At 36.7% G+C, this 11,839-nt stretch overlaps 1 long non-coding RNA gene across 1 annotated transcript; it reads right to left on the bottom strand.

Moving 5' to 3' along the window:
- Window positions 1-8,113: 8,113 nt before the first annotated feature.
- Window positions 8,114-11,376, bottom strand: LOC135155509 (uncharacterized). The gene is made up of 3 exons (XR_010294655.1): window positions 11,320-11,376; window positions 9,072-9,175; window positions 8,114-8,498 (listed from the first exon to the last, which is right to left on the bottom strand). It is a non-coding gene; the product is annotated as an uncharacterized LOC135155509 (long non-coding RNA).
- Between the last annotated feature and the right edge of the window lie 463 nt (window positions 11,377-11,839).

Genomic DNA, 11,839 nt, shown 5'->3' with positions numbered 1-11,839 from the left:
TATTTGTTTTATAAGATAGTGATATGGATCCTTGGTATTTGATAAACAATCCTCATCTCAAAACCATGAAAAGTCAATAGAACAAGTCGTTAGTATCAATGAGTCATTATCAAATTTGCCTGTGAGCTAACACTAAATGACCATGTGATTGGTTTCAGCCAATCATTTGATTAGGATCCACAGTACCATTTTATATAAACACTTTTTAACCAGGGAATAACTCCCTATTTAATAACCTAGTGGTGGGGCAATTCCTTGATACAGTGTGGACATAAGCCCAAACTGCTTTTTTGATCATTTTTTTTGTCTCACTTGCATAGAGTGAGACTATAGGCGCCGCTTTTCCGACGGCGACGGCGGTGGCGTCAACACCAAATCTTAACCGAAGGTTAAGTTTTTGAAATGACAGCATAACTTAGAAAGTATATGGACCTAGTTCATGAAACTTAGCCATAAGGTTAATCAAGTATTACTAAACATCCTACCTGAGTTTCACGTCACATGACCAAGGTCAAAGGTCATTTAGGGTCAATGAACTTAGACCATGTTGGGGGAATCAACATCAAAATCTTATCCTGAGGTTAAGTTTTTGAAAAGTCATCATAACATAGAAAATATATGGACCTAGTTCATAAAACTTGGACGTAAGGTCAATCAAGTATTACTGAACATCCTGCTTGAGTTTCACGTCACATGATAAAGGTCAAAGGTCATTTAGGGTCAATGAACTTTGGCCAAATTGGGGGTATCTGTTGAATTACCATCATAACTTTGAAAGCTTATGGATCTGATTCATGAAACTTGGACATAAGAGTCATCAAGTATCACTGAACATCCTGCTTGAGTTTCACGTCACATGATAAAGGTCAAAGGTCATTTAGGGTCAATGAACTTTGGCCAAATTGGGGGTATCTGTTGAATTACCATCATGACTTTGAAAGCTTATGGATCTGATTCATGAAACTTGGACATAAGAGTAATCAAGTATCACTGAACATCCTGTGCACATTTCAGGTCACATGACCAAGGTCAAAGGTCAATGAACTTAGGCCAAAATGGGGGTATCTGTTGAATTACCATCATAACTTTGAATGTTTATGGATCTGAATTATAAAACTTGGACATAAGAGTGATCAAGTATCTTTGAACATCCCGTCCGAGTTTCAGGTCACATGACCAAGGTCAAAGGTATTTAAGGTCAATGATCTTTGGCCATGTTGGGGGTATTACCATCATATCTCTGTAAGTGTATTGGTCTAGTTCATAAAACTTGGACATAAGAGTCATCAAGTATCACTGAACATCTGATGTGAGTTTCAGGTCACATGACCAAAGTCAAAGGTCATTTAAGGTCATTGAACTTTGACCATTTTAGAGGTAATTAGATTGCTGTCATAACTTTATAGATATAGTGTATAAAGTGTGGATATAGGGGTAATCAAGTATCACTAACAAGTTTTAGGTCACATGATCAAGGTCAAATGTCAATGAACGTAGTATTGTATAATTATATGAATGTTTTTTTTTGTGAATAATTATTGTATAGTAGTTTTCAAAGTCAGTACTGCTGCTATATTGAATCGCGTGATGCAGGTGAGAACACCAGATGCAGTCCACTTGTTTAAAATTATTCTTTCAGTTTCAGGGTTAAAATTAACATAAAAATTGTAAATACAAACGCTTTCGTAATCACTTTTAGTATAATTTTTAGTCAGCATTAGTCCTCTTAGTAAGAACAGTAGAGTTTGATCATTTATATTGTCATCATTATCAGCGCTATGACCTTTATTGTGACTGGGCTGAAAGTGGCGCAAAGTGCACATACTCCCCGCCTCCATCATATTGGATGGAATGGGGTATTAGCACACCCTGAATCTACCCCATACCCAAGTTTGAAGGTCAGGATTGTGCTTCTTACCCCAAATCCCCGTACCCCCTGGAGGGCAGCGAGTGTCCACCTGGGGTAAGACTTGACCCCCTAGGGTTGGCCGTGACTCAGAGTGACCATTGGGATCCAATGACCATACTCACTGCCCCTGTTTCCTGTTGTTTCCTTTTGTTTTGTTGTGGACTAGCCCCTCATTCAGACAAGGAAAAATATGTGTTTTACAGCACCTGCATTTATAGTTATACAGATATAATAATTGGAAATGATTTTATTACTATTTTGTTTAAGGGAGGCATGTGAATGCAGCTTTTTAGAGACCTCCATTTTCTAGACCCTTATTTCTGTTCTGTAGGTACCAAGTTTTTCTCAGGAGTCGCTCAGCTCTGCTCTGCATACTTTTGTTACGAGAGCAAGAATATGCTCCTTGATTGTGTCTCCCCCATTTCAATGTTTGTGAGGCACATTCCCTTAAAGTATAATTCCAGATTCCTGTTGATTCCTAAGTATACAGTGCGTATCAAAAAAAGTTTACACTTTGAAAAAGCCCTGGGAATTCAAAAATATACAACATGTGGGTAAATTTTTCACATATAATCTTGGCTTTGGGTCTCATCTATCCAATGAAAGTAAAAGTTTTGACAGAATGTTACACTTGAGTGAGCACTGTCCATTTTTGTAAAGCTCGCAGAAATCTGTTTGCGCAGAAATGCTCGTTTTCACGCTGTGTCAAGGGGAAAGGGCGAAATCAAACTTACACTGCGAAGCATTTCTCATACATTTCCCTTGCACTTTTAGTCAATTGAAATAAAACGGATACATTCAAGCATTTTGCAACAATTTTGCCACCCAAAATAAAATTTCAACATTTAGTAAGCACAACCTTAATACCTTGGTCACATTTGTTCTACGGCGGCCGTACGGCGAGTCGAAAACAGTCGTTTTATTCATTTTTATTGAAACCACCTATATGTAGCTGGTACAAAAAAATGTTAAAACGGCTGTATTCGACTCGCCGTACGGCCGCCGTAGAACAAATGTGACCAAGGTATTACCCTTTTTTGTGCGAGCTGGATCTGAGGACATAACTGAATCTGAACAAAAGTTTATATCAGACATCTCCAGCATTTTTTCACTGAGTTTTTATAATTTAAAGTGGGTTTACATTTCATTTTTCATTTAATACTTGTTTCTCCACACTTTTCCCAAGCTTGACAATGATTAACAAAATTAAAATCAAGCCTAAGCCATTTCATGTAAATCACAGCTCAGTGTAAATCACAGCTCCATGTAAAGCAAATATCGCAACGATGGCCTCGGTGTGTGGGGGAGTGGGGTGGGGCACAATGCACTCTTCGAAGTGTTTTGGGCAAGGAAACAAGTTTAAAAATATAAAAGATGTCTTCAAATCAATTTTACTAGCTAAATTCCACGTTTTCTTCATGATTAAGGTCTACTTTTATTTGCATAGCTATTTCAAAGTTCTGCGCAAATCATTTTTCACTAAATTTTCCAAAGTAAGTGGTGCTCACTCAAGCGGAAATATTTTTCGATAGTTATATCGTCATTTGCTTAAATGGATCTGTACCAATGTTAGAATGTGGAAAAATCTTCAGGATATTACAAATGTATAATTTTACAGGATTTTTCAAAGTGTAAACTTTTTTTTGATACGCACTGTATATAAAAAAATATGTAGATAGGACTTTATGTGTGTGAACTGGCCCCAAGTCTTAAAAATATGCTCATGTGAAGGGGCTACTAATCATCTGTAGCATTATTAGCTTTTTTAATGTTGAATTTGTAATTGCTTATGATATAAATAGTAATGTATTATTCCACTCATAAAAATGATTTTTCCAGTGCTATGATTATGAACTTCGTAGATCTTTTAGGACGTTCATTTGACTCATCTGGTAGTGGTACGATGCAGTGTCTTAGAATATTATTTCAAGATGTGCATAATGTATACGAATTTAAGGGATTATTTTGTTCGAATTATTATTTACAATTATTACTTTGTAAACTGCATTGTATATGAAATTTGATTTGAGAGAAAAACAATAAAACTTCTTAAAAAAAAAAAAAATGATAATTTGCCCATCACCTTCACCAACGGTGATTATTTGTTTACTATTATGTAACTTTGCCATCCAAAGGTAACTACCATGGAAACAATGGTCAACAGCCAATCAAAATCAAGGATTTCACGGTAGTTACCATTGGATGGCAAAGTTACTATAATGGTAACTTTTATGCAACGGGGCCTATATAGGATGTCTTGTTTTGATCAAGCACCTAATCCAATTACATTTCCATGTAAATTTGTAAAATTTATCAAACAAACACACTTTCATTTAATATCCTGCACGTCATATCTGAGCTAGAGCATACCCATTCATATCTAGTAATGAATTTGAATAGTGACATGTAATTTCGTGGGAATTACCCGAACCAAAGATACATGGCATCAAATTTATGAGGAGAATGCATGTTTCTGTAACAGTTGTACAATTTATGTTTTCATAAAATTGTAGTGAAATATAACGTCATCAAATTTATGGGCAAAAGTTAATATCAAGCCCAAGTCGAACTGTGAATTGTTGCAACAGAAATATTCAGGTTGTGGTTGCGTGGCTGTAGGAATAGCAATGTCGGATAGAAAAAACCCGTCTTACAAAGAGTTACAATTGATCCAATCAATCGTAACTCTATGGAAATCCATCAGTGTCATAATTTTTTCTACTGGAAATTTGCAAAATGTCCTTTGTAACAAAGGAGAACACACCAAATTGTCAAGAAATCAGTGAATTTATGGATATACAATCTTATCTAAATTTTTAAAAACAAAAATGCATTCTTTATGTTGACTTTGCTGGCTTTCCGTAGATGCGATTGATCGGATCAATAGCAACTCTTTGTAAGACGGGGCCACTTGTCGCAATAAACAGTTATAGAGATCTAAAGTCCACTATGGGAGTTTAAGTGTTGGCCTGTCTAGACTATATTGCTTTAATATTATTCCAAAGAGACTGTATTAAAATGATTTTAATGGCTAAAGCAGCATTTTTGGTTGTTACAGACTCTCTTAAATCTTGGTAAATCCATCCCCTTAAATTTTCTGCCGCTCTGCTTGTTCCTTTACAACTTTATTTGAACATTTTTCTCTTAAAATTTTACGTTGTGGAGGGTTATGAAATAAAAACATGTTTAGATTAAAGTGGGTGTATTTTATTTATGATTTTACAAGAACATAGTTTGATCGGGTACTGATCAAAATAAGAATATCTGTGTATTGTATTATTTCTTTTAATATAAACCACTTCTCAAGTCTTAAATTGGCCAAAAATTTCAGGATATGATCTTAAATTTTAATTATTTTTGTGATATTCACTAACTACATGTACATGTAAATTTGTACTACTGCTAAATATACATTACTGAGAGAGGGCGCTTTAGACATTTATTGTATTTTTTTCTTTTGTATAAAATCACTGCTCAAGTCTGAAATTGGCTGAAAATTTCAGGATATGATCTTTGAATATACCTTTCTGATATGCAATCACTAAATTTGTACTTAAAGATTAATGAGAGAGGGCGCTAGACATTTGAATATTATGAATCAATTTTTCGATAGAGTCGATAGATCCAACAATAAAAAAGCATAATACTCTGTAGTAAGATCGGAAGGTTGGATTAATACCAATGTTAGTAAAGTGTAATTATTTCCATGTTTTTTTGCTGAATGGATGTGTTTCCCAGCCTTACGAATACCCTCGACTTTGGTCAAGTTTCAGATTACTTGTAAAATACCATATGGACATATACCAGCCTAGCCTAGTTCCGGCTACACATATTTGCACTTCTTCTCCTTTACACTTGACCATTCAGCTGCGGTGGTCATTCGGTCATCAGCATCCTTGACCCAAGTATTATCTTTCCTATCCAACTCATTTCGATTATATCTGCATGGTCTAAAAACCATGAATATCTGATTGAATAATATTTTATAGCCCTGGATTAAATACAAAAGAATTGCCCAGCTTGTGGTCAATATGACATTATATATATACTTCCTTATTAAATATTAAAAGGTAGGAATTAAAGTGACCTCTTGCAGTATATTTTGATAGCTAAAATAAATGCCATGACCTAAAAGGGAATTAATTTCAATAAAATGCAGGGAATATTGATATCACTCTCCAGTTATGAAATATAAATGGACGCCCCGATATAGAAACCATTGCAATTTGGTCGTAAATACACTCTAATGGGGTGTTGCAAGAAACTTGCGATTGAACGCAAATCGAACGCAACTCCCAAAATTGAGCGCAATTCCTCCGATTAAACGCAAATCTGCAATTGAACGCAAGTTACGTTCAATCCTGTTGCAAGAAGAAGTTGTGTTTGATCAATTGAACGTAGATCAAGCGCAAGCTTTGCGATTGATTGCAAATCGAACGTAACTTATGTGAGATTTTGGAGGACGCGCAAAATTTGCGTTCGATTTACGTTCAATTGATTGTCCATAGGCTTGTGTACTAAAAATTCTGCAAAAAATTTTTTTTTTTGTATTTTGTTTTGAAAACTTGTGTAAATTATGCCATTTTCAATTTTCCATGGGTTTTTTTCAAGAAAAACTTGAAATAATGTTATTTTCAATCTGTATAGGCCTCTTCAGCAATTATGCCATTATTTTCACACAATTTCAGTACATTCTCTCCTAATATCATTTTAAAGTGTGTCAATCACCAAAAATATTCTGCTCTTGATATCAGAGGTCATGGAATATTCAAATTGTGATTTCTGAAATAATTTGTATGAAGAAATGTTGAAGAAATAATAACTCTCCATAGGCACAAAAGCCACTCTTTATTAAAACACTTCATGCACTGGCAAATGCTTATAAATATATCTGAGGGTTTGCAGTAAATACAACTCAGAATTTATTTTGCAAGAGCACTAAATTGCTTAAATGCTTTCATTCATACATATCATAATGAATAACATGCCCAATTAAGTTATTTTAGTTTGATTTTCAAATAAAACATACATTTCAGGAGATTGCTACACTTCAAAATCTGAAGCTCTCTTTAATCATAAGATTGCATCGTAGATATATATCACACTTGCATACAGGGATGAGGTCGAGGCTGATTCTTCCGAGTCATGAGGCAGCTTGAGAGAACTTCCCATTAGGCGGTGCTGCACCATCCCGAGTTTGCTCAATCTCGAGATTTTAGCCCGATCAGCCCTCTTCGCGATTAATCTCGAGATTCCAGAAACCCCGTCTGCACCATCCCACGAGGAGCTATATCTGCTCGAGCGAGGCAACAAGCCCGATATTCCGGGCATGCGCACTTTCGGATCTTGGAGTTTCAACGGCCCGCGCTTTTGAATAACTTCCCGCGATATGCAAGCAATGAACTCCTTTCACTAGTACTTTCGCCGAATTCAACCGGTGTTATGCAACAATCCTTTCAGCTCAGCGAGTGAAGAAGTGATGTATTCTTCGTGAAATATGATGGCGGAGTAGGAGGCAACGACAGAGAGAGAGAGAGAGAGGGAGAAGGAGGAAAGAAATGCTATTTGCTCACATTTTGCGAAGGAATAAGACAACACTGCTGTCAGTGTTGTTATTGAATATGACCATCGTCGATGCGATGAGCGCCTCCCCCTTCGGTCTGGTCTCTCCCGGGGTCTCCCCCAAAATCCATTCACTGGTGGGGACACCATCGTTGCTTATGAACGCTATTCGCATGTATAAAGTTGACTTTCGCACGTGTTTATGTTTTGACCAAGGCGGAAGTGGAACGCGAATTGCATTATGGACTGACGTCATGAATAAATTACCCCGAGTCCAATCTCGAGTGCGTCTGCACCGACGAATTAGCGGGATAATTCGTAAAATAGCGCGCTATTTTGCAAATAAACCCGAGTTGACTTGGGATTGCAATCTCGAGATTAATCCTACGAACTAGCGCGATAATTGCGTCTGCACCGCCAACTATCTCGAGATTTTTCAGATCGGGATAATTTGCCGGATCAGAAATAGCGCGCTAATTTGAAACTTCGGGATGGTGCAGACGGCCCTATAGATTCTGTACAGTGACTCGGACCAAGGCCAGCAAAATGTTGCCTCGAGGTCAGCATTGACTACATCCCTGCTTGGACTTGAAAAGATCCATTGATCTGTGCACAAAAAAAGAACACTGCTCAAGACATTCATTATTGATGGACCTTTTATTTTTATTTTTCAATGTTTCTTGCTCCCGAGGAATTACTTCTGAGATTCAGTTATATGAAATAAAATTTCATATCATCTACATCAAGTGTTTCACCACAGAATGTCTTGTTTGAAATTGACGTATCATGCAGAAGACCACAGTCCTTAAGGTTGGCATGAAGAATCCATAGAAGTCCAGTCAGGAAAGCCACAAGCGTCTCTGCTTGAAGGAACAAATCTGGTTTCCAGAAGCAGTCTAATTTGAGATGAATTTGGAGAGCTTCATGGAGTGAAGATTTTAAACAAGCAACGCCCTCATTCTGAAGTCCACTCTAAATGATCTTACTACAGACAGGAGCAGCTCTGAATTCAGTTCTGATAATCAACCTGTCCATAAAAAAATAATAATATAGGAAATAATGCAAGCCCATAACTATACATACATGTAGCTTGGGTTAGTTCAAATTTTGTCCTTTCAGTGCAAAAACGCCCTTAGCAAAACATTTTTGTGCACCCCATTGGTGCAGAAATGCCCCTATGCCTGCTGGTAAGGGCGTTGTTTGCACCGACATGATGATATGATAGAGGGAAAGTGGCTTACTCCTGAGACCATAGTAATTGGCAATTTGCCATGATGTAATCTAAAAAAGTGTGAACTGATTGTTTTTCCCCAAATAAATGAATCATGGAAATTAAAATATGCAATAAATTAAATCAATGAAAGCAAAATACACACTTTCATACAGTACACCTTGGATGAGCACAACAACCGCCCCCTCCCCTCCCCCCCCCCCATCAATGGGATGTCTTCATTGCTGAGAAGTCCAGTCAAGATAGAGATTTGTGTTTGCCTTTTTTTCATTTTGCATTATCCTTTGGTCAATGTGTACAGATTTCACCCCCATCCGCATTACAATCATGGTGAATTATTAATAATAATACAGTTTACATGTAACCTACCATTCAAGAGTTGATAAAATGAATCAATCAGCTGGTTGCAAGAACACACATGGTAGCAGACACAGATATGGTGGTTCGGTTTATTCCAGACTTCCTTGTCATAACTGTAGTAAGCAATTAAAAGCAAAAAGCAAAGAGATAAAACATGTTCATGAAATTAATATACAAGTTAAGCTCAGTTGCCAGTGTGTTAATCATTATAGTAGTCCCAGGGTGTTTTGATTAAAGTCACTTCTGTCCTGGGGAGGGGTACTATGGTTCCTCAGCTATGGGCGGCGCAATAAAAAAATTATGAATCATACCTTTTGCTTTAATTTACTAAAAAAAGCTTGTAATCGAATGCTAAACTTTGGTGTACATATTCCTTTCTAGAGCATTCCTAACAACTTTACTATAAAAAATCTGGTATAAAAAAAAATCCTTTCATGTTTTTTTTTTAATATTTTTTCTTAACTTCTTAAATGTATTTTTTTTTTTTTTTTTTTCAAGACAAAGTTCATCAGTGACATTAAATTACTATTATCAATAAAAAAAATTACCCAATTAACTTTTTACATGTAATCATGTTTTTGTCTGACATGTACTTAAACAAACACAATGTTGCAAAATTTCCTGACCCTGTACCTGGGAATTGCAAATTTGGTCTCAAAAGTTGCGCGAGACTTGAAAGTAAAACGCCAGTCAGTGGTGCGGTAATAAAATTTTGAGTGGCAGATTTATTCTGAAAAATGTGAAGGGGGACCATATGCCCCCCCCCCCCCCGAGTATTGTGCTTGATGTAAAAGGATGTAAAAAAAAAATCATGATTATGCATTCAATATTAATAAAATGATAATGATGCACCATATGAGACACCCTTTTACTGTAAGCACCTGGAAAAGCATTGTAATCATCCATTAAACAATTTAAAGTGAAAAAAAATCTGTCATCTATATAGCACCTTATGTGCTTGCATAAAAATCAAGTTAAGACTAGAGTCAGTTAAATAGTAGCCCGGGGGGGGGGGGACTCACAAAATAATGCATATGGGGATGTGCCGCTGGAATGGGTCGCCTTTTTGGAAGAAATCCCTAAACATGGGGTATGATTTTATGCTGGAAAATCCCTAAACATGGCCCAATTTTTAGATACTGGCCTTAAACATGGGTCCATATTCTACTCTTGTCTTTGGTGCAAATACAAAATTACCTTACATTTTGGGCGATAACTTTTTTCTTTTTTTTTTGCTTGTCAAGTTTTCCAGGCGAAAATGTGCCCCCCCCCCCCCTTGTGGAAATCCTGGATCCGCCCCTGTAATGAATCCCTAATAATGGGTACCTTTTTAGCCGAAATGACCTGTAAATATGGGTACGGGTTTCAAACCTTCAGCCGCACACCTTTGTCCAAACCAAATCTAAGTACCTTCCCCCCGGCATAGTAGACCTACATATTGAATCTAAAAAATAGATTTATTTAGGCTTACATGTAGGCCCTATATCTTTTTATATTTATATGTGATGGATATTAAAAATGTGACTCATACGGCACATCATTACAAATCAACGACACAAATAGACTGTCCTTGCAAAGAACCTCTTGTGCAATCTGCCCGTAAGAAATTTTAAAAAGAGCCCCGGGCGGGCAACTCCCTGTTCAATGTTAAAACTTCCCAAAGAATGTGGCAGATGTGGCCAATAGGTTTAATTAGACAGACTCTTAAAAAAGAGAGACTAATGGAGAGGATCTAATAATGGAAGTCTTTGATTTAAAGCCTAACGTTAGATTAAAAATCCTTTAAGTTAAAAACAAAAAATTGCTTTCTGTCGAGTGTTTCTCAAAAGTTGTGGCCATTCGACTGCATTGAATCCATTTACTGGATGGTTATTAGCCGTTGAAACTTATATAACTTAAAAATCATTTCAAATATGAACAATAATAATCTTTTAAGGTCATTTTCGATGTTTCATACATAATTAGAGCCTACAAATTTACTTGCTTCAGGGTGATTTTTAACAGCACTGCACCGGGAATGTCCTGCCGTGTTGTTGGTACAACAGTGCATTACCGACACAAAAAGTCAAGTGTGGGACTGGGTTTAAACTGTGTGGTAAAAAAAAATTTGAAGGTGAAATTTCGACTGGCGATAAAGATACATTTTCACATTTTACAAAATAATTTTTTCCCTGGCATAGGTCTAAAACATATAAATTCTCTGAAAACATACATAATGGAGAAAGAAAGCAGTGAAAAATGAATATTTTCTACTTACTCTCTTCCACAATCACGATTATTGCAAGGATTATTTTGCTTCATCCGCTAGTCTTGTGCTGCAGACCCTGTTTACAGCTGCAAATCGTCTGCAAATCAGCTGCAACTTGCGTTCAATCGCAAGCTTTTTTCTTGCAACGCAAATTGGCGATTGATTGCTAGTTGCAGTCGATCGGGATCGGCTGCAAAGTTGCAGTCGATTTGCAATCAATTGCAACGTAACTTTCTTGCAACACCCCATAAGGGTGCGTTTATCCGCCACTTTTTTACCCTAAAATCATGATTTGAATCATGATTCAAATCATGATTCTGCAGAATCATGATTGCGTTTAGTCGAAATTGAATATAATCATGATTAGAATCACAAACATGAAACACAAAAAAAGGGGCGTTTGGAAAGACGTTTCTGCAGAATCACGTACGAAAATGTTCGAATAAACGATATCGTGATTACAATCATGATTATATGACCTCATCACTGTTGTGTCGGGCGGGGTGTCGGGCTACTTTCGGTTTGACTC

Source organism: Lytechinus pictus, chromosome 9, assembly GCF_037042905.1.
Source record: "Lytechinus pictus isolate F3 Inbred chromosome 9, Lp3.0, whole genome shotgun sequence".
Lineage (NCBI taxonomy): Eukaryota > Metazoa > Echinodermata > Echinoidea > Temnopleuroida > Toxopneustidae > Lytechinus > Lytechinus pictus.
The sequence above is the reverse complement of the archived record's forward strand: the minus strand, read 5'-3'. Positions and strand labels throughout refer to the sequence as shown.